The 24,490-nt window shown below is 35.4% G+C and overlaps 1 long non-coding RNA gene across 1 annotated transcript; it reads left to right on the top strand.

Annotated features, from left to right (window-relative positions):
- Nucleotides 1-526: 526 nt before the first annotated feature.
- On the top strand, nucleotides 527-24,080 carry LOC308552687. The gene is made up of 2 exons (XR_013998132.1): nucleotides 527-662; nucleotides 23,783-24,080. It is a non-coding gene; the product is annotated as an uncharacterized lncRNA (long non-coding RNA).
- Nucleotides 24,081-24,490: the final 410 nt, after the last annotated feature.

Here is a 24,490-nt window from a genome sequence, read left to right on the forward strand (position 1 = left end):
CCACAAAGATTTCCAGAAACCTGACTCACAGCCAGAAACCCAAACCCTGTGGGCGGGAAGAAATAAAAGAAAAAAAAAAACCAACAATACGCCACCATTTCCGCCTTGTGGGGTCAGCAAACACGCCAAGCAGAAAGACGCACGCGCCAGGAGCGCGAACGTCCCCAAAATGCGCGAGCCCGCGGCGAGGCCCCCCCCTCGCGCTCCCGCCAACGCGAGGCGCACGCCCTTTGGCACGGTCAGGGGCTTCCGCCCTGAGGCCCTACGGTCGCCGTTCGGTTCCGGTTCTAGCTCCACCCTCTCATGGGAACCCTGCAGAAGTCTTAATATCCGGTACCAGAGGCCGGCGCCAGCGTGCATTTCCGGCGACAGACGCGAAGGTAAGCATCCGGTGACGCCTTTTCCTGTCTCCCTGGCCAGCGAGGCTCTGGCTCTTGGTGCGGCAGCGCCATCTGGTGCCGTGTTTCCCGCTGCCGCCCGCGGATAGGGCGCGAGCCTTATTCTTAGAACCTTCAAGAGAAAGCGCCTCGGCTTTTTTCCCGCCGCCCGGGGGGAAAGGGGGGACTTGAGTTCTCCCGCAGGAGGGGCTTTGAGTAGAAGCTGCTTGTCCTGGGAGCTGTACCGGGGGGCAAAAGTAGATTTACAGTTGGGAGTACAGAACAGTGAGTTTATTCTTGTATTATTATTTATTAATTATTGTATTATTTTTTTCATAGGAACAACTGTAAACCTCCTTTTACCCAACCGTGTAGCTCTCCAGACCCTGTTACCTCACAGTTTTGACAGAGCTGAGGCAGGCTATCTCCTCGTGGGGTTCTCTCAGTTACAGCCCCACTTACGTTGAAGTGTTCTGGACGCTCACCTAGCCTCATCTTTTGCTTGCATAGAAAAATGATGAACGGTATTTCAACCAGCTGTATAAAAATTAAAAAGACTAAAACCAAATATTGGGAAGGATTTATGGACATTGAATCCCCCATTCAGGTTGGCAGGAATATATCCATTGCAGCCACTTTGGGCAGCAATTGGACAATGCTGGGTGGGGCAGAAGTAGTTCTACAGTTGTGAGTATGGGAAACACAGTTTATTTTTGTATTATTATTTATTAATTATTGCAGTATTTTTCCATAGGAACAACTTTAAACTTACTTTCCCCCCACCCTGTATGTACCCAAATGGAGAGGAAACAGTTCTTTCTTTGGTTTTAAGCCCAGAAAAAAAAATTCTCACTTTTTTTTTTTGCTTCCTCCTGCCTGGTTCCTTAGTCTGTGGGGATTGGCAGCCTCCATTCCTCCCTTGGTGGGAAAATGGCACAGGCTTCGTGGCTTAGATTGGCCTCTGTGCTAAAAACTTTCGTTTCGTGTCACCTATTAAAGCAGTGTTGTAAAGTGTGCAGTGCATGTGTTTGCAGCCCATGGAGAGGCAGAATTTCGTGGACAAACAGCTTTAAAACAGGTTTAGGAAATTTCAGAAAGGTACCTTTGGAAACAGGCTGAATACAGATTTGTTTGCATGGCATATTTCTTTTAGATAACCTGAGAGGAATAGTAATTTCCCCAAAGTCAGCAAAATCAATGTAAATTCTCTCTTGATAATGAATTATTGCTTGAAAACATTTTCTTGGAAGCTCATAGGTCTGATTGTTTTCTGTGTTTCTTTGAAATGAGTGTCAAACTGTATAGTGCAAGTCGGTGAAATAAGTTTCCCTTAGAATTCCCTTAGTATAACAGCACCCACTAACTTGACTGTTATTCTGAGCATTTCTCCGTTTATAACTGGTTCTCAAATGTGGGCATGTATCATGTAAGTCCCTGGAAGGCTTATTTAAACAAATTGGCCTTAACTAAAAGTTTCTAACTGGGAAGGTATGGGGTAGAGCTGAAAAATTATAACTCTCATAAATTCTCTGTGACACTCAAACTGTTGGTGCTAGGACCATACCTGGAATAATTTAGAGTTCAGGATTACATTGTCATTAGTGCTGTTTCTCAGTGTAGGAGGGATGCTGATGGTACTAAAGCTGGAGAAATTAATAGGTTTTTTGAATATTCACATGTTAAAGCAACTGGTGCATATAAACGTGCTGTGTATATGACCACGTGATAGAGGGTGCTATGATACCAGGCATACTAAATATTTCAATTATTCTTCAGTAATTTCTGCCCTTCACATTAGCTGTTAAAAGTCAATAAATCAGAAATTACTAGACTTAAGGATAAAGTTATTTCAACATTCTGATTTTACCTTTTGGTAGACACCAGACTTTTTCCAAGTCCTTTTGCATCTCCCCTTGTTCCCTTGTTTCTCTGAATCCTCTACCACCCCCACCCCACCCCCACCGTGGTATACAAATGTACACAATGCTTTCATTTGTAAAAATGTCATATCTTTTGTAGAAATGGCTTACCTAATCTTTTCTGCAGGCCTGTTATGTGGTCAAATACTGATGCTGCCTTTATTGATCCTGACATGGTAAATAAAGTGCACTGCATACTCTTAAGTTTTATCCTAGCCTCTAATTGAAACACAAATATGTTTATTATGTTTATAGTTGAAATTATTCCTAAAACTAATAAAAAGTTCAGAATGTTTGCTCTGGTGTGACTGACTTTACTATAGAAACTGATATACCCTTGATTTGTAAATTAATATAGCTAAAGATCAATGAAGACAACAGCAATGCTGCTTTTGCAATAATTCAGTAAGGTTTCTAGTTATCAAAAATAATAATGCCACTGAAGTGATTAAAAGAATGAATCATTGTGAGATTTGAGGAATGAATCCATACAGTTTAAAATGTAACTATACATTCGTCATACAAGAACCTTTGGGAAGCTCAGCCAGCATGGCTCAGCGGTTGAGCATCGACCTAGGATCCAGGTGATCGGGGTTCGATTCCCGGTCAGAGCACATGCCCAGTTGCGGGCTTGATCAATGACTCTCTCATCATTGATGTTTCTATCCCTCTCTCTCCCTCTCCTTTCCTCTCTCTGAAATCAATAAAGATATATGTAAAAAAAATACTGACTCTTCATGGAGCGTGATTTACAGTTCTCAAACTTTCTAATCTTTTGGCTTCTGGTACTCTAAATTTCATTCAGACTTCCTAACATTTTTGTCAAGTTATTTTTTGGAAATAACTTGGAATTAATTACTCTGAATTGTAATGGCTATTCTCCCTAACGGTGAGCTACATTTGTGTTATTAAAATAATATTTCTTGTTTGCAGTCAATTTAAATAGAAAACTAACACATTTCATGTATTTCAGTGATAATTGATATATTTTGATATATGATGAATAAAAAGTAAGCTTTTAAAGTGGTGAGAGTACTGATAAAGATCATATTTTTTATAATAGTACATTTAAAGCTCTCAACATCTGATATAGATAAAATATTTTAATAGCTAAGTTTATCATACTAGTTTGAGCAAGGCCAATTATTGTAATACTATAGAAAACGTAAAAATACATGAGTATTTTTATATGGCTTTTAAATATTACCACCCAAAATAGCCATTTCTCAGATCTGTTTCACCTATTATGGTATGCTTTTTTATTATTAATTTTTCAGCACGTATTGATCAGAATTAGTCATTAACACTACTGAACTATCTAGCTGTTCTTCAGTACCCTTAGTGTTTTGATTATATAAATGTAGCCATTGTGTCAACCTAGTTATCTTAAATGTGCTTCCATACCAGATGAAACTAAGTCTCATTAAGCAAATTTCTATTAAAAACATTTTGTCAAGTATAGTAATATCTTCCCAACTGCAATCCTATTATACAAAATTATACATATGTAGATTTATGTATTTGTACTTTTTCCACAAATGTGAAAATTTAGGATACTATATTTGTAAACATGAGTAATTTTTCTTGAGAATAATTTTTAAAATTACAGAAGCATGGGATCCTGGGAGGAGAAAGAGATAAAATATATGGAAAGGCAAATTTATATAGATCTTTTTGTGATATAACCTTGGGAGAAAATATAGGAAACTGAGGCAAAGTAAATGAAAGGAAAAGAATTGAGACAAGAGAAAGCTTCAGTGTAAGAGCAGTGTTCTACTATGGTCATCTGTGCACTGGCATCAAGTTCTCTTAAACATAAAACAATGCATTATGAAGGGCTTGAAGAATATTTCACAGTATGCTGGCATTTTCTTCTATTATCCTAAACTAAATAAGGTAACTGAATCATAAAATTAAAAAACACTTGTCATTGTGGGAGATCTATGGGAAAAATCTTCTTACAATTCATATTTATAACAAAACAGAAAGAGTATCTTGAAAAATTCGGTGGTATAAAAAAGTCCTAAAAATTTTTTAGGAAGAAGAGCTAATAGTATTGAACATTGCTGATTATTACTATTTTAAAATATTGAAAATGAATTAGTTGATGTATTTAAGTGAGCTGTCATTATTTTAGATTCACTTAAAACTATGATCCCCTAACTCTGCTTTACCTATAAGGTCTTAACTATTCCATCCCTGTTTTCTCTTACAACAGTTTTTGAGACTATAACTGTCATGTTGGTAAGTACTAAGTGAAGGAATAGAGTTAAAACAACTGCAACACTTGACAATAACAATGATAAACACTATGAGTATTTACTACAATACGCTGAATATAGTTGCCTAAAGAATACTCTCAATATAAATGATTATATTTTTTTTTTTATTTGAAACGAGTAAAATATACATACACCAAAATAAATTCTATGTAGGCCAAAATATATGTAAAGAAAAGCAAAACCAAAAATCAGAAGAAAATGCAGGTGAATATCTAATCTCTGGATGAAAAAAGACTTTTTAATCACAAAAGCAAACAGAAACCAAAAGAAAAGACAATTGATAATTCTTGCTACATAAAATTTGTAAAGTCTATATGTTAAAAATTTACAGAGTGATCCAAGAAGATGGCAGTACTGTGACAAGAAGCAGAGCACACCCTTGCTTCCAGCCATGGACTTGATTTAACCACTAAAATACTGTGTAACCAGCTTGGAAAAAACAGAGAAATATACCTGAGTGGACGTATTTCCAGTAGGGAGCACTGAAGAAACGTCATAGAGTCTGGTGGTGGTGGTGGGGGGCTGTAGAAAGGGGGAGTCTCCACTGAAGCCTTTGCTGGGCTCCGAGGCCCTAGGGCTAGAGGTCGCAAAGCTCTCTCCCCTTGGGAGTGTGGACTGGCATCCAAAAGCTGGGATTTCAAACATGGAGTGTAGGAGAAGGGAAGGAGAGCCTGTGTGCAGAGGGCAGAGGGATCCTGGGGAACAGTGTGCCTGCGAGGAGGGGAGCGCACATTCCCAGTGAAACAAAGCTGCTAATCGTGGCCTGGACAGGAGTCTTTCACACCGGGTGCTGACCATAGGAGAGCCTCAGATCAGGCAACTACCTAAGGACACCAGAGCCAAACTTAGCTCCTGACATTGTCTGACACACAAGTACTTCCCAGGAGACCTGAAATCAGCATACAAATTAGCAAGCCTCAGACAACATAAGCTATCCAGACGAAACACATGACTCACATGAATGACTGTTATTTTTAGAAAAAGGAGAGGAAAGAAAACATTTTCTTTTTAAATTTTTAATTTTTTTTTAAAATTTTTAAATTTTTTAAATTTGTTTTGCTTCGTTTTTTTTTTGTTTGTTTTGATTTTTGCTTTTTTTTTGTTTTTTTTTGTTCTATTATCAAAATTTTCTTGATATTCTCTGCTTAATTGCTGGGATATTATCATTATAACCAATAAGTTTACTGCTTTTCTCTATTGTTTTCCCCAAATCTCTTATTGGACTCCCACCCTGCCCTTGCTTTAGCTCTCTTTCTCTTCTTGTTCCATTGGCATAACTTTTTTCCTTCCTTCCTTTCTTCCTTCCTTTCTTTCTTTCTTTCTTTCTTTCTTTCTTTCTTTCTTTCTTTCTTTCTTTCTTTCTTTCTTTCTTTCTTTCTTCTTTCCTTCCTTCCTTCCTTCCTTCCTTCCTTCCTTCCTTCCTTCCTTCCTTCCTTCCTTCCTTCCTTCTTCTTTCTTTCTTTCTTTCTTTCTTTCTTTCTTTCTTTCTTTCTTTCCTTCTTTCTTTCTTTCTTTCTTTTTTCTTTTCTCCCCTTTGTCTTCTTTTTGTTTGTTTGTTTCTGTTTGTCTCTTTATTGTATTTTTCTTTATTCTTTTTCAACTATTTTCCCATTCTTATGCTCTACTCTTAATTTTTTGCTGGCCTTCTTTCAGAATCTTTTATCTACCCCTTTTATCTCCCTCTAGCTTCTCTATTTTTTACTTTTTATTTTATTTTATTATAATTATTTTTTATTTTTTATTCCTCTTATCAATAACATTCTTTCCTCTCTTTTTTTCTCTTTCTCATTTTTTTTCTTTAGCATTTGTGATCTCACTTCACTCTCCCAATTCTGCTTTCACTTGGGATGTTTTCATTGTGATTGTCAGGATATTTTGTAAGATACTGTTTGTTTCCTGGCAGTTTGGTCATGTATTCTCTTACCTTGTCGGCATCTGTACAACAGCTCACACAACCTGGTTGGAGTGTTTTAAAGTTTAAAACGCTTTAAAGGTACACACAGTTAGCCAACCTGACTGGAGAGTCCTCCCAAGAATAGATCAACAATAATCTAGACCCAATCACAACAGGAGACCCCAAAGAACTCACAAAAGGGACACCCACAAAAGGGACACTCCTAGAGCATATGGCTCAGAAGTATAAGGAAAACACAACTCTGGGCCCCACTGGACACACACTACAAAATTCCACCCCAGAAGACTGGAAGTCAGTAAGTATACCTAATACATAGATACAAACAGTAAGAACCACCAAAATGGGGAGACAAAGAAACAACCCCCGAACTAAAAAAAAAAGAAAAGGAAAAATCACCAGAAAAAGACCTTGATGAGATGGAATTAAGTTATCAGAAACAGAGTTCAGAGTAATAGTTATAAAGATGCTCAGGAAAATTAATGAGAACAACAAGACACTTAATGGAAAGGTCAAGGAGCTTAGTGAAAACATGAGAAAAGAGCTAGATATGATAAATAAGAGGCAGGTAGAAATGAAAAATACTTTATATGATAGCAGAAATACACTAGAAGGAATGAAAAGCAGGCTCAATAAAGCAGAGGATAGAATAAGTGACTTAGAAAATAAGGTAGAAAATACAATTGGAGCAGCAAAAAGAGAAAACACTTTAAAAGCATGAGGACAGTCTAAGGGAGCTTTGGGAAAACATGGCAAAACAACATTCACATCATAGGGGTGCCAGAGAGGGAGGAAAGAGAGCAAGGGATAGAGAACGTGGTGGAGGAAATAATGACAGAAAACTTTCCTTCGCTGGCAAGGGAGAAAAGCACACAAGTTCAGGAAGCACAAACAAGAGGGACCCAAAGAGACCCAATCCAAGACATACCATAATTAAAATGGCAGATGTTAAGGACAAAGAGAGAATATTAAGGGCTGTAAAAGAAGCAAGCAGTGACCTACAAGGGAACTCCCATAAGGCTGACAGCAGATTTTTCAACAGAAACATTTCAGTCCAGAAGGTAGTGGCATGAAGTTCTCAAAATAATGAAAAGCAAGAATGCAAACAAGACTTCTTTATGCAGGAAGGCTATCATTTAAAACTGAAGGTGAAATAAAAAGCTTCCCAGACAAAAGGAGGCTAAAGGAGCTCAGTACCACCAAACCAACATTGTAAGAAATCCTAAAAGGACTGCTTTAAGAAGAAGAAATATTGGAAATACTGTACATCGGCATAAAGGGGGAAAATGGCATTAAATGACTATACATCAATAGTAACCTTAAATGTAAATGGAATAAATACTCCAATCAAAAGACATAGGTAGCTGAATGGATAAAAAAACAGGATCCAAATATATGCTGTCTACCAGAGACCCACCTGAGAGCAAAAGATTAGCACAGGCTGAAAGTAAAGGGATGGAAAAAAATATTCCACGCAAAGGAAACAAAAGAAAGCTGGAGTAGCAATACTTATTTCTGACAAAATAGACTCCAAAATAAAGACCATAACAAGAGACTAAGAAGGTCACTACATAATACTAAAGGGATCAATCCAACAGGAGGATATAACCCTTATAAATATATATGCACCCTATATAGGTGCACCTAAATATATAAAAAATTTCTTGGTGGACAGTAAGGGGGAGATCAATAACAACACAATCATAGTGGGGGACTTTAACACCCCACTGTCATCAATGGACAGATCATCAAGATAAAAATTCAACAGGGAAACACAGGCCTTAAATGACACACCAGATCTAATGGATTTAATTAACTTGTACAATTCAACAGGAGGAAGACAAAAAATCCAATTGAAAAATGGGCAAGGTACCCTAATAGACATTTCTCCAAAGAGGACACACTGATGGCCAAAGACATGAAAAAATGCTCAATGTTGTAATCATTAGAGAGATGCAAACTAAAACCATAATGAGGCATCACTTTACCCCTGTCAGAATGGCTACCATCAACAAATCAACAAATGACAAGTGCTGGCTAGGATGTGGAAAAAGGTAAACCCTGGGCCACTGCTGGTAGGAATGCAAACTGGTGCAGACACTATGGAAAACAGTATGGAGGTTCCTCAAAAAATTCAGAATCGAACTGCTTTTGACCCAATGATTCCACTTCTAGGAATATATCCTAAGAACCTTGAAACACTAATCAAAATGAATATATGCACCCCTGTGTTCATAGCAGTGCAATTTACAATAGCTAAGATCTGGAAACAGCTGAAGTGCCCATTAGTAGATGAGTGAATAAAAAAACTGTGGGACATTTACACCATGGAATACTATGCAGCTATAAAGAAGAAGGATCACATATCCTTGGGACAGTATGGATGGACCTGGAGAATATTATGCTAAGTGAAATAAGCCAAGGAGAGAAAGACAAACATCATATGATCTCACTTATATGTGGAATCTGAAGAACTTAATAAACTGATGAACAAAATAGATTCAGAGACATAGAAACATGGATCAGACTATCAACTCTCAGCGGGAAGGTGGGGTTGGGTGGGTGGGTGTGGAGAGATTAAGCAAAGAATTTATATGCAGATTTCCATAACCCAAGGACACAGACAATGGCGTGGTGATGGACTCTGGAAGGTATGTGGGGGTGGGGTGGAAGGGGTCAATGGGGAGAAAGAGAGACATAGGTAATATTTTGAACAACAACAATAAAATTTACAGAGCAAATAAATTTGAGAAAATGTCCTTAGTATGTCAATCCTTTAAATATGTGCATTCTGAGTGTGGCAAAAGTAGGTTTACAGTTGTATGTGAAATACAGAGTTTATTCTTATATCATTATTACTTATTGTATTATTTTCCATGTGAATAACTGTAAACCTACCTTTACCCCACCTTGTATGTATAATTTAGAAAGGGATCTAAAAAGATTTTAAGAAATGAATTATACATAAAAGTTCTACTTTTCCCATATGGCCGATATTTAAAAAATTAATACTTAATCCTAACAAATGTTCAATAGGTGCAAGTTTTCCATATTTATAAATAAAAATAGAGGAACCCCAGTTATATTTGAAATTCATATAAACAACACATATTCAATATTTGGGATATACTTATACTAAAACCTTATTTGCTGTTTATCTGAAATTCATATTTAACTGGCAGCTCATTTTTTCCTGGCAACTCTAAGTGTGTGGATTCTTTCATATGTAGCTACTGAGAGTTGAAATTTTAATAAACTTTTGGGGCAGTAATTTGTCATATACACTATGAACCTTAAAAATATTCATGATGCCCTAGCTGATTTGGCTCAGTGGTTAGAACATGGGCCGTGGACTTAAGGGTCTCTGGTTTGATTACGTTCAAGGGCATGTACCTCTGTTGTAGGCTCAATCCTGGCCCAATTGGGGCACATGTAGAAGGCAACCAATCCATGTGTTTCTCTCAAATCAGTCTCTCTCTCTCTCTCCCTCTCTCTCTCTCTCTCTCTCTCTCTCTCTCTCTCTCTCTCCCTCCCTCATCTTTCTCTCTCTTTCTCCCTTCCACTCTCTCTGAAAAGTAATGGAAAAAAATATCCTTGGATGAGGATTGAAAACAAAAAGATGATCATGAACTTTGTCTTAGTAATTATGGGAAATTAGATCAAGGTAATAATCAGATGAATAGGAAGACATAGGTATGAAGATATGTATTTAAAATAGAAAATTAAGAACAAATGTACAGAAGGGGGATTGGTTATATAAACATATCCTTGAAATAGGATATTAAGCAGCCCTTAAAAATTATATTGAAGAAATGTGTTGACTTGGAAAAATAAGTAAAAATCATACTACAAAATGGTATATTCAGTATCCTCTTCCCACATGTTTAGAAATGTTTTCAAGTATATACCTCCAAATGTAATAGTCACTATGAGTAATGGGATTATGGCTTTTTTTCCTTTTGTTGTAACTGAACTTTCTGATTTCTCTATAATGAAATTAATTGTATAAGAGTTATAAAAATTGTAAATTTGCTTACATTTGCTCACTAAAAATTTTCTTAGAGTAGAATGTATAATGAAACAAAATCCATTGGTTTCCTACTTACAAGAGATGCATCTAGAAAATTCAGAAAAATTACAAATGAAGCAATGAGCATACTTATAACAAACTAAGGAAAGCATGGGTACTAATACTAATATCAGATTAAGTGGAGTTTATGGCAGAAAGCAATGTGTAGGATAATTTAAAAATATTTAACACAGAAATATACCATAGAGAAAAAAAATTAGTCAAAGCTAAAAGAAATGAGTCTTTTGGAAGAAGAAAATTAAGTTGAAAAAAAGAGGAGATGGCAGACTCCAGGAAAACTAATGAATTTGAACAGGGTTCTTAATGTGGAACTAAAAAAACTCCAAATATAGGAGGCCCATCACTTCTTACCAGTGGAATCTTGCATAGAAAGCCTGTTGGCACAATGTAGCAGCTTCAAGAAAAGGACTAACGCTATTCTGTGAAATAGACTAGTGAAGAAAAGGTGATGCCTGAATCACAAAATGATGGTTAGTTGAATGTTTTGCATATAGGTAAGGTTTTGCACATTCAGGCCTCTTAGGAAAGAGCAGATATATGTTGTCAGTAGACTTCATATTAAATATGCGTGGTGCATTTCAGATAATTAAACCAATGATAAGCTTATGATAAGCCTTTTATTTTAAAAAATATTTCCAGAATACTTTAAAAGGTTATACTGTCTTGAGCTATACAATAAAAGTAAAAGAGAATTCATCCAAGTTGGCTGTTTTAATATACATCTTACTAAACAACTATCCAGTCTGTTCTCAATTACACAAAAATGATAACAATTAGGATTTTAAAAACATAATTAAGAAATATCTATAGCTATGACAAAATACCTAATTGATCAATTTTTCAGTCACCAGGATACCTCAATAAATTATCCAAAGCAGAAACAAGTAATTAACATCCTCATAGAATGAAACAACCAGATCAGTGAATCTTAAAGTGTGGCCCCCAGAGTGGCTCCAGCATCACCTGGAAACTTGTTAGAAATACAAATTATAGAGCCCTGTCCCAAACCTATTGAATCAGAAACTCTGATGGTATAGTCTGGTGTTGTAAAATTTAAAAAATCAGTGTTCTAGCAAGCTCTCCAGGCAATCTTGATGGGCCTTAAGTCTGAGAACCACCAAACTAGATAAAGGAATCAAAGTTTTAAAACAAAAATCTAATCTTCTTGGAATTAAGACATAACAATAGTGCCAAAAAGGAAACATGAAAGAAAGAAAAAAATGTAGAAACAGATTTCTCAGAAAAATGTGAATGTCATCAAATATTGTGAAACACTCTGTGCAAAGAAAGCACTCTGCCAGACACTTAGGGATATTAATGAACAAAGGAATAAAAATACAGCCCTTACTGTGTTTTCATCTTAATCACATTATATATTGCCGCTAAACTCATACTTAAAGAAATTCATAGCTAGATTTTTTTTTTTATTCTATGAGCAAGGCAAACTAACCATTTTATTAAGTAATTTTAAAATTGAAAAGTAAGCTAAAGGAAGACTATAGTAAAGGGCAGTAATAGTAGGTGAATTAGAAAAATAGGATAAAATGAAGAGTATAATGGTAATGTGGAAAATTTCAATTAAAATAGTAAATGTGGAAATAGTAAATGTTGAAAATCCCAATAAAAATTAGAAATGATAAAAGGAGTTACAATGTAGAAAAAATATGACAAATATATACATATAATTTATCACTATCAAATTGAAAGTCATGAACTGGATGATATCTAGAAAAATCATAACCACCTAAAAATTAATAATTCTACTTAATAAAAAAATTTAAGTTATCAAATTAATTGTTATTAAATTAACTTAATTAAAAGTAAACTAAAAATAATTAAAATTATAAGTAAATTTAAAAGTTATCTAATTAATTAATTTAGCATGACCAAGAAGGGTTTATCCTTTGAATATAAGTATGGCAAATTTCATTATTTTTTTTTTAATCCTCACCCAAGGATATTTTTTTCCATTGAATTTTAGGGAGTGGAAGGGAGAGAGGGTGGGAGAGAGAGAGAGAAAAACATATATGTGAGAAACACACATTGATTGATTGCCTCCTGCAGGAGACCTGACCAGGGTGGGGATCAAACCTACAACCCAGGTATGTGCCCTTGACCAGGAATCAAATGCACAACTCTTCAGTGCTTGGGTTAACATTCTAACCACTGAGCCACACCAACCAGGGCAGATTTCATTACTGTTCACAAATATTGATTCTCCATACCCCACACTATTGAAAGGGATTATATTTCTTCACCTCATTGATGTTGGGCATGGCCATGTGTCTTGCCTTTGCCAAAGAAATCTGAATTGTTGTTAGGTTTGCCATTTTCAAGCAAAAGCCTTTATTTATTTATTACTTAATCCTCACCTGAGGATATTTTTTCCATTGCTTTTCAGAGAGAATGGAAGGGGGGGGAGAGAAGAGAGAGAGAGAGAGAGAGAAATTGATTGGTTGCCTCTCACATGCACCCGGATCTGGCCAGGGAATAGCTCCTGCAACCAAGGTATGTGCCCTTGGCCAGAATAGAACTTCGGATCCTTCAGTCTGAGGGCCAGTAATCTAACCACTGAGCCAAACCAGGTAGGGCTCAAGCAGAAGCTTTTTGAGCAATTGCTCTAAATGATTCATCTAAATGTTTCTGGCTTTTTAAGATTACTGTTGTTCCTTCAGCCTGGGCATAGGAAGGAGATAATGGAGCACACCTGCAGTCAACCTGCAGGCTGTTACAGAGCTTTCAATCCACAGCCTTAACATATAACACGCTTGTGTTTGTAAGCCACAGAGATTTGGGGTTTTTCTTTACAGCAGCAAAAGCTAATACATAAAGACAGTTCAATATCAAGAAATCTATTGATATCACATTGTATCAATAGGTAAAATAAGAAAAATCTGTATAATTATATCCATTAGCTTTCCAGAAGTCATTTAGTGAAATTCCATACCTGTCAATTTCTTCATTGGTTGAATCAACTGGCACTTATTGCACATTTCCTATGTGTCAGCACAGAGTTGTAGGGATGTAAAAGCAAGGTCCCTGCTATGGGTTGGATTGTTTCTCCCCAAAACTCATATGTTGAAGCCCTAACCCTCAGTACCTCAGAATGTAATGTATTTGGCGATAGGGTCTTTAAAGAGGTGATTACTTTAAAATAAGGTCCTTGGAATATGCCTTAATCCAGTAAGACTGATGTCCTTCTATAAAGAAGAGATTAGGACACAGACACAATAAACAGGGAGGAGGATATGAAACTTTTTGATCTTGATCTCACAATTTCAGCCTCCTGAATTTTGCAGAAATAAAAGTCTGTAGTTTAACCCACCCAGTATTTTGTGATGGCACAAAATATTTTTGTCTCTTTTCTCTTATTTAAAAGACAGTTATGCCCAGCCAGGTGTGTCTCAGAGATTGAGCATTGACCTAGGATCCACAAGATTGCTGTTCGATTCCCAGTCAGGGCACATGCTCTGACTGCAGGCTTAATCCCCAGCAGGGGGCGTGCAGGAGGCAGCTGATCCATGACTCTCTCATCATCGATGTTTCTCTCTCTCTTTCCCTCTCTCCCCTTTCCTCTCTCTGAAATCAATAAAGATATATTTTAAAAAAATAATAAAAAAATAAAAGCTACATAAAACAATTATGAAACCATTACTCAGCTTACAACATATGAAGATATGGGAAAGTAATAGAAAGGGGAGAAGTGGAGCTATAGTGGAGCAAATTGTCTATATTTTACTGGCATTAGTTATTATTATCCTGAAGTAGATTTTGATTACTTGCAGTAGATTGTAATAAATTACTGTTTATTGTAATGCCCAGAACAACCACTAAGAAAATAACTAAAAAAAGGCTAAAAAACAAGGAGTTAACATAGTACAATAAAAAAATCTGTTTGAAATAAAAGAAGATAGTAAAAGAGGAATAGAGGACAAAAAATACTTCAGACATAGAAAAATACTAAAATAGCAGAAGTCCACCCCTGGCCAGTATGGCTCAGTTGGTTGGAGCATTGTCCTGTATACTAAAAGGTAACGGTTTTGATTCCTGGTCGGGGCACATACCTAGGTTGTAGGTTCTATCCCTGGAGGGGTGCCTTATGGAAGGCAACCAAATTCTCTCTCTCACATCAGTGTTTCTCTCTCTTTTTCTCTCTCCCTCTCTTCCTTCCCCTCTCCCTAAAATCAGTAAGTGTATCTCTGTGGGTGAGGATTTTTTAAATAGTAACAGAAGTCAGACTATATCAATATTTTTTACATGTAAGTAGATTAAATGCTTCAATCAAAAGTCAATGACTATCAGACTGAGTTTAAAAAACAAGATCCAACTATATATGACAGTAAGAGACATGTTTTAAATTCAAAGACACTAATAGGCTGAAAGTTAAAAGACTGGAAAAAGATAAACCACACAAAGAGTAGCCATATGAGTTGTAGTGAATATACTAATATCAGACAAAATAAACTTTAAGATTAAAAAAAAAAGACAAAGAGGGACATTTCATGATGATAAAGTCAATTCGAATGGGAAATAGAACAATTATAAATGTGTATATACCTAACATAGATCCCCAAGTAAATGAAGCAATAAATGACAAAATTGAAGAGAGAAATAGACAAATAATAGTTGCAGACTTCAACACCCCAATTTAATAGATAGAATAACTAGATAGAAATTAACAAGGATATATTTTTTATCACTTAACATTCAACAAGCTTAACCTAAGATTTATAGAACACTCCACCAAATTAAAGCAGAATGCACATTCTTCCCAAGTGCACATGGAGCACTTTCCAAAAAAACACATCCTTAGAACACATCTCAAAAATGAATAAATCATATACGGTATCAATTTCAACTATAACAGAAATAAGTTATAAATCACCAACAAAAAGGAGAATCTTTTTGTGGTGACAAAAATGTATCAAGCCTGGATTGTGATGCTGCTGGTTGAACAACTCTATAATTTATAAGAAATCATTGAATTACACACTTAAAATGAAAATTTTATATATAAATTATACCTCAATAAATGTTAAAAATTAATCAAAGGATAATCGCATTTACCACATTGGCTTACATGAATAAAAAATGATAAAGCTTTGAGAGAGGTAAAAGTAGAATAAATTGGACAAATTATGTTTCTGCATGTCAAAAATAATACTTCAAGAATGTCAGTTACTTCGGAATTACTTTATAGATTTAATGCAATTTCAGTGAAAATCATAGTGAAATTTTTATTTGATTCATTTCCCAACTTGAAAAAATCTAAAGTTCACCTGGAAAGTTAAATACACACAAAAAATGCACAGAATATTTTGAAAGGAAGAGAAATGAATTACATAAGCTATACTAGACACTGAACCATATTTCTAAGCTATGATAACTAAAATATTGTAATACTGATATAGGAATAGAACATTAATTGAACAAAATATCCAAGAAATATTAACATTTTGTATGTTTTGTACACATTAAAAGACATTACAACACATTTTGAAATACTTCAGTAATTTTTGTTGGTATGAATGGTGGAAGCTTTTTTATGGAAATCATTCTAAAATGGGGTGAGGCAAAATATTAATTGTAGCTGAACTCACAATTGCACAAAATGTGAAATAATCTAAACACCTGAGTAGGGGATTGGTTAAGATAACCATAGTTAACTTATAACTCACAAGTAGATAGGGGTATCATGCTGTAATAAAAATTATGATACTTTGTCATTATATAAGGGATAATGCTTATAAATTATATGTTAAATGAAATATGAAGTAAAAAATTATATAAATGGTGTGACTATAACTGCATAAACAAAATTAAAATGACAGAGAATAATAGGAAATACACCAATATGTTAATTGTAATTTTTTGCTTCCTTATAGACTGAGTAAAATTCTTAATATTCATTTATAAATTTACCATTACAAAAATGAGCAAACATTTTTATTAATTTTTTCAAGAATTATATCAAAATTTTAAATATTGATAGCTAATTTATTTTTCGGGATTCATAGCAAGTTTTTGAAAAAGACTTCTCATTTTAATATTCTGGCTGTATTATACTAAGATTTGTTGAGCATGTCAAGTGTTTATTTCCTTCATGAGCTTACACTTTCAACTATTTGGCCCAAAGAATACTAATAGATATTTAACCATATTTTAAAGGTGTAATAATTAAAACAGTGCAATACTGATATAGGGATGGATAACATTTATTAAATAAAATACCTAGGAAATACAATTCTTTTAGGCTCTGAATTTGTCAGTGAATCTAAAAATTCCTTGTGTATCAACATCATCTGGCCTCAACCCCATAGATTCTAAGTGGGATGCAGTCTTGATCCTGGCAGTTATTCTAAGGCAGTAATTCTCAGGCTTTATCTTATATCGGAATCACAGAGGACTTGTGATTTCATCACTTAATGTCTGTGTGAACTTAGGCAAGTTACCAACAGTCTCAGGACCCCCCTCTGAAGAGGCACTGAGGATAATACAGGGGTTGGCAAAAGTAGGTTTACGGTTGTTCATATAGAAAACACAATAATTAATAAATAATACAATAAATTATGTTTTGTACTCACAACTTTAGTAAACCTACTTTTTGCCCACTGATGTAATATTGTTCTCTTCAGAGGGTTACAATAATTACGTGAGTTAATATATGCAATGTTCTTGGTATACATATAGTTAGTACTGAATAAATACCTGTTTCCATTATAGTCTATTATTATAAAGAAAAGGTATGTAACACTTATTGAATATATGTTATGTGTTAGGAATTCTATTAGGCACATTAAATATATAAATACATTATCTCATTTGTTTTTCATATTTACCCAGTAAGTTAGTTGTCTTACTATTTCATGGGTGGGAAAAGTAAGGTCCAGAGTGGTCGAGCTGTAATGGATGTAACTAAGAAGAAAATACTTATGGTTGCAAATTCTCCAGGGAAAAAATAATTTGCCAAGAAATGTTGGGATTAGAATAAAAATTATATGTGTCTTATTACAAAAACCTTCCCATTGGTTTGCAAATGTTTTAAGTCTGCAAACTTTAAAAGTGCACCTGAGTTTTTCTGTATTCATTTCAGGATATTTTGATTATGTATGGGATGGGTCCTAGGAGTCTGTATTTACAATAAGCACCTCCAGGGGATTCTGAGGCTGGTGGTCTGAGGACCACAAATTGAGAGCCTAGATAATGTTCTGAGTTAACTATGGAAGAATGTAGTGAAGTAATCATAACAGATTTCAAATAGGTTTAAGGTAATATTTATAGCGAGCTGGAATCTGAGCTGAAACTAGTATCTAGGTGCCCTGGCTGTTTTATTTATACACACACACACACACACACACACACACACACACACACGTATATATACATACATATACGTGTGTGTGTGTGTATAGATGTTTTAGAGAGGGAGGAAGGGAGAGAGAGGGGAAAAAACCCATTGGCTGCCTCCTGCATGCCCCCTAACTGGGGATCAAGCCCACAACCCTGGCATCAAACCATCCACTTCTCGGTGAATGGGAGGATGCCCAACCAACTGAACCATACCAGCCAGGTCACGTGTCCTGGCTGTTAATCCATTGCTCTTACACCAGGGAACTCAGACCTGGGTTTTCTTTGAGCACAGCATCCAATCAGCTGAGCCCATTTCCTCTGTTTCTCTATCCCCAGGCTTTGCCTCAGCAAAGTTTTAGCAGAGGAGAAGGCTTAGTTATTTTTAGTAGGACCATCAGAGAAGCTGAATGGCTCTAATAGTCTGCATAAACTTTTCATGAAGGTTCTGGAAAAGGAGAAAGTTACGCTGTTAGGTGTAAACGTCTTTTATTCAGAAATTTTGTTGTAATTGCAGGGTTTGTTTTTGCTAAAAATTTCATTGCCCCGGTTAAATTCTTATGAAGTTCAAGTGCTAGTCTCTAATATTCTCTAAGTTGCTGATCATCTTAAACAGTTCTTCTTCACTTTTACCTACCCACAGGTAGATTTTTCTGGAGGATGGTGATCTAATGGAAAAGCAAATTTTGGAGTCAGGAAATACTGGTTGAGACTTGTTCTGCTATTCATTAGCTAAGTGAATCTAGTTACCTCCCTGACCTCTCCAAACTGTTACTTAAAAAACTGAGAGAACAAGATTAGTACTTAACATCAGAATTGTGAGATTCACATTAGAGAGCTCAGGAAAAAGGACTTTGCTGACTGTTCTGTGATAATTTTTAGTTAGTATTAGGTCCAGTTTTATAGTCTGATGGTGCTATATTATCTGTCCCTGGAGCCCCAAATTTGAAGGTGATTATGTTTCTTCCTCAGCAAACGTACATGACAGAAAATGGGCTGTGGAGCTTCACAGACATCGGGTACTTAACTGGTAAAGTAAGAACTGGCAAAAGTGGTAACAAATGAAAGTTAATACTGTCATGTTTGCTGTTAAGACTGATGTTTTCAACAATAGAATGGACTTTTAATATATCAGATTTCTTGTGGAGAAATTTATAAGGAAATGGAAGTTATTAAAACAAGGTGTTTAACTGTTCCTTGGGAATAATGATATTTGATATTCATAAAGAATACTGTTGATGCTTATTCATTCTCTTCCTGCCTCCCTTCTTTCCTTTCTCACTCTTATTTCTCACTTATTTATTCCCATTTCAAAAATAAACTTACTTTTATAAAATAATTTTAAATATTCTTGGTTTATGATGGGCCTGTCAATTTCTACATGCTTAAATTGTCTTCCTGATAATGCGTTAGCAACTTAGGTAAAGAAAGAACACAAATATGACTTCTTACTTGAAGTAGACATTTGGTAATTCAGATTCATCAAAGCAACACCCAGCTAGATGAAATCACTGAGAACACTAAATTAATGTAAGATAAAGGCACACTGATTCTCCTCACTTTCTGTTTTTTATCATATGATATGACCTCTTAGGGCCTAAAATGATGATAAATAAAATAAAAAATAACTCTCATCAAACTGAATATTTAGTCCATTAAATAAAATAAACTGATTATAGTAATACTCTGTATACTAATATAAAGCAACTGCTGATATCATCCGTGGGATTCACTCAGTATTAGAGTTGTATTTTTAGTTCTGCATAATCTTCAAGTTCAATGACATCCCTTTCCAATAAAATCACTCATCTGGAAATTCGCACACATCCTAAGGATTGAAAACAATAAAATGTTAAGAGTAATAATAGATGACTTTTTAACTTAATGTTTCTAGGTATAAAATAAGCATTTTGTATCTTAATATTTAATGGATTTGTCATTTAAATTCTGTTTCACAGAAAAATAATCCTTTTTAGTTGATTAAAAAAACTTAAGTTTCTTCACTTGCTCTCTCTCTATCAGCAAATTAGAGAAAAAGCTTGAAAATTCTTTTGAAGTCTAATTTTCCTAGATCATTATTTCCTAAACCATGTTAATCCACTGCATTTACTTATAATGTTTCTTTGTAATGTTATGTTTATTTTTCCAAAAGTACCACCTTTTTTTTTTTACTAAAAGAAGTCACACTAAAGCTCAAAAAATGAAATTTATATACACTTTAGCTTTGGAAGGATTTAAATACAGTTGGGATGCAGTAGTTAGAGAATAGAGGGGTTAACTGCCTCAAAATAATATGTATTTGGTGTTACAGACTGAATATTTGTGTCTTCCCCAAAATCATATGTTGAAGCCCTACCCCCTAATGTGATAGTGTTAGGAGGTGAGGCCTTTGAAGGTAATTAGGTTTACATGAGGTCATGAGAGTGGAGCCCCAATGATGGGATTAATGTCTTTATAAAAAGAGGAAGAGACACCAGGGCTGCTTCTTCTCTGCCATGTATAGATACAGTGGATACAGCGGGAAGGCAGTGATCTATGAACCAAGAAGAGGATCCTTACTCAGAACCAAATTTGTTGGTACTGTGATCTTACATTTTTCAGCCTACAGAGCTCTGAGAAATAAATGTCTATTGTTTAAACCACTCAGTTTGTGGTATTTTGTTATATTGGTCTAAGCTAAGACCTCTGGATATTATGAAAAGGTTCTGACAATTTGATATAAAATAATAAACTTACTGACACTGTAGGTAATGTCCTAAGGATAGTGTCTTTTTTCTTACCTATCTGTCCACACAGCTACATAACAATATTTTCTTATACTTACAGGCTTGAATTTAAATATTAGTCCAACATTAGTTCTTTTAACATATTTTTTCTCTAACTGAGCTTTAGTATGGTTTTTAAATTCATAGGTATTAGTTTAAGCTTTGTTTTAAAGGCCCAAACACTTTCTATATAGACTGTTTCAAAAGATGATATCTTAAGGGAACAAGAAATTATTTAAAAGGGAAATTGTTACCGGGAAACCCTTGTAGGGCTCAGGGCTGCGTGTCGCTGTATCCAATTCAACAGAGGCAGGGTTGAGTCATATAAGGCCTTTAATGAGAAGGCCAGCCAAGCAAGAAGATAGGGAGCAAAAAGCATCCAAAACCTGTCTTAAGGAGTGGCCTGAGAGATTGGGTTATATGGGGCAAACTGGGGCTGGGAATGGAATGCAGCTACATGCACTCCTGGAAGTCATTCTTTTGATCTTGGTCTCCTGGGGATGTCTCAATAAGGTGAGATATTCACCCCTTTGATCTGGGTGGCCTGGCAATGTCTCCATGATAAGGTAATATCTTAACCCATTTTTCGAAGCTGCCACCACCTCCTTAATTGCTTCAGTCTAGGATCAAGGGGAGTGTAGGGTGCAAAGGCCTAGGAGAAAGAAGCCTAAGAAAAAAAACTTAAATCCCTGCTTACACAAGTATATGTGTTAATTATATTTTAGATTAATTCAGGTGCTCAATCTTTGCACATTATAAATGCCCCTATCAAAATGATCAGCTTTCAAAAGAAGAAAGGCCTGGGTTTTTATTTTCCTCTCTTCCACAGAATCTAGAGTGATGAAAATCATGGGACATGCCACCTCTAAATGTGAATGGAATTAACATAATCAATCTTGTAAACCATGGGACACAATAAACGGGCCCTTTCAGACGTCATAAAAATTGCTGCCAGATGAAATTGAACGGGTCTTGGCAGCAATATCCCAGAGAGACCTAACCACTTTTGAGAATATGTAAGTAAAGAATTCATTTGTAAGCTCACAAACTGTTCACCATTTAAAAATTTAAAATGTCATTGTCCATCTTTAATTTTAAAATATATATTTCAGAATCAGGAATGGTATCTGGTAAGTTCTAAGTTTTTGTTGTTGTTGTTGTTTTCCATTGCCTTTCAGAGAGAGTGGAAGGGAGAGAGAGAAATAGAGAGAAACATTGGTGTGAAAGAGACACATCGATTGGTTGCCTCTCGACAGGGGCCAGGGTTTGAGCCTGCAACTGAGATAAGTGCCCTTGGCTGTAATCGAACCTGGGACCGTTCAGTCTGTGGGCCAATGCTCTAACCACTGAGCCAAACAAGCTAGGGCAGTTATAGTTTTTTGTTGCTATTATTTGGTTAGACTGAAAGAATTTGCAGACACACAAAGCTAGAGCCCTTCATGTAAAGACCCACACAAACACAATCTTGTGTTAGGTTTGAGTTCTTTCCATCACTACTCTGTAATTTGTTGACAATAGCTCAGCATACTTACATTTTTTGTAAATGATAGCTTATTTTTTTAATGCCTTCAGTGTAGGCATTAATAATAAAGTGTTATTTCTCTCAAAGGCCACTGTTGTGTATTGCATTAAAAATATTAAGAATATTTTGTTACTATGTTACCTTATTAAATTTTTTCAGTTTCTTCTTTTAGTTTTCTATAAATGTTCATAAGCTTGTAAAGTTATTAGTCCAAATAAACTTGGATATTTTTTTCTTTTTTGGTCTGGATTTCTACCAGATAGATGTTAGCTTTGTGTGAAGATGAAATTCTGAATGGTGTTAATTTATTTAAAAAAAGAAAATGGAAAAAATGGTCTATAGGATTTATTCTGGAGTTCAAAACCTAGGCAAAGAATCTGAACACTTTTTTTGCCACATTTATAAAAATTATTTGCTCAAATTATTTTATTCTGTTCATTTTACAACTGTTTACTTTCACATTAAAGATTTTTTCCCCCTTGATGGACTGTGATTATCGCTAGAAATACTCTATCTTGTAATTTTTTAAATTGCATTACTAAAAATGTTTCTCTTCCTTCACAGCATTTCTGTCTTTTGAAAAATGTCCTTGTAACTTTAGATATGTATTGCAAATTGGATTGGAGAAATTTATTCCAGTGTATCTTACTGAAATTCTTTATTGCCTTCTACCAGTATATCAAGTTTAATGCATGAGTAGCCACAAAAATTCAAAATGGTCTTCATTTTAAATCTTCCTAAATTAGTTGCTTTTCAAAGCGACTTGCTAATCCCTTGCAATTCAAAGATACAAGAATAGCATACTGTAACGCTTTTTATACAGCACAGACATCATTTACAGCATTAGTCAAACAATTTCAAAGGTGTCATCATTTAATAATAACCCCACCATAGGACCATTATTCTACCACATAATGTGACTAATGCTCTGTCATTTCTTTCTGCTTAAACTACAGCCACAAGTTTGGCCTTCAGTTTTCTCCGTTAGCCTAAAAAAAATGGGTAGTAGCTCCAAGTTTTTCATAATATCCATAGCTAACATTTCCATTGCTATCTGAAGATAATAGATGTTCATATTCTTGAATGTTATTTGGTTCTGAACCTCATTTAAATGTTGTTCCTTTTTTCTCATGAGATCTAGAACCAGTGTATATTTTGGATTTAATGTATGTAAATACATATATAAAGATATAATGTCCATCTAGAAAGTCAAATTGATACCGTTGTAATTGGCTAGTTATTAATAATAGGAAAAGAGCAAAGGGAAGACCAGATGTTATAGACATATTCCCTGAAAAACACTGGGGGAGGGACCCAACAAACAGAAAACAGATGCATGCCCAGTAAATTTGGGGTGACATACGGAAGATACTTGCCTGTCAATCACACCTGGGGACAAAGATAGTTGGCCAGAATGGGTGTGGCCACTGCAAGGGGGCAAAGATTTGTAATACATAACCCCCTGAACAAAGAAGCTCACTCTCTTGTGCTCTTGTGCTTTAGGACTCTTGGGACTCTTATTGTTCTGGGCACATCCTCTTAATTCTCTTGCTTTCGCCCCCGGGCAGCTAACCTGATGCTGAAATGGACCGGGTTCCAACATGAAAAGGAAGCTCTGGACACTGATTCTGATTTTAGTCCTACTGAAACCCCAGCTACACTTCTATGACTGGACTAAGGGAAATGGGACTTCAGAAAACCAGGGGTGTAATTCCATGGAAATGAAGCTTTCTACCATATCTCATCCTCCCGTGAGACCTCCAGAAATAATTATTCCAGGGGTACCTCAAGAATCTCACTCCCACTAGTAATGGGGAGAGAAAAGACACTTCCCCTCCAATAAAATCTTCACATTTATTTTATCTATTTCCTGCCTGTTTTTTTAACTGAGAAATCTCTATCAATAATTTTCTTTGTGACTGTGCTCTCAAGTAACTCTAAACGTCTGTTTATTCTTCAATGTGGCTGTCTACTCCTCTTCGCCTATATGACCTTACTTATATTTTTCTCTACTAAAATAACCTTTTTCTATTTTCATGTGTCCAGTGTCTATCTAACACTTAAGCCCAGGTCAAATGGCACTTCCTTCATGAAGCCTTCTTGGATTCTCCACACAAAATAATGCCTTTTTCTTCTGAAAATATATAGTACTTCATATACACTTTAAAAAATATATATATCTTTATTGGTTTCAGGGAGAGGAAGGGAGAGGGAGAGAGAGAGAAACATCAATAATGAGACAGTCATTGATTGGCTGCCTCCTGCACGCCCCTTGC

Source organism: Miniopterus schreibersii, assembly GCF_964146895.1.
Source record: "Miniopterus schreibersii genome assembly, chromosome: 2".
NCBI classification, from domain to species: Eukaryota; Metazoa; Chordata; class Mammalia; order Chiroptera; family Miniopteridae; genus Miniopterus; species Miniopterus schreibersii.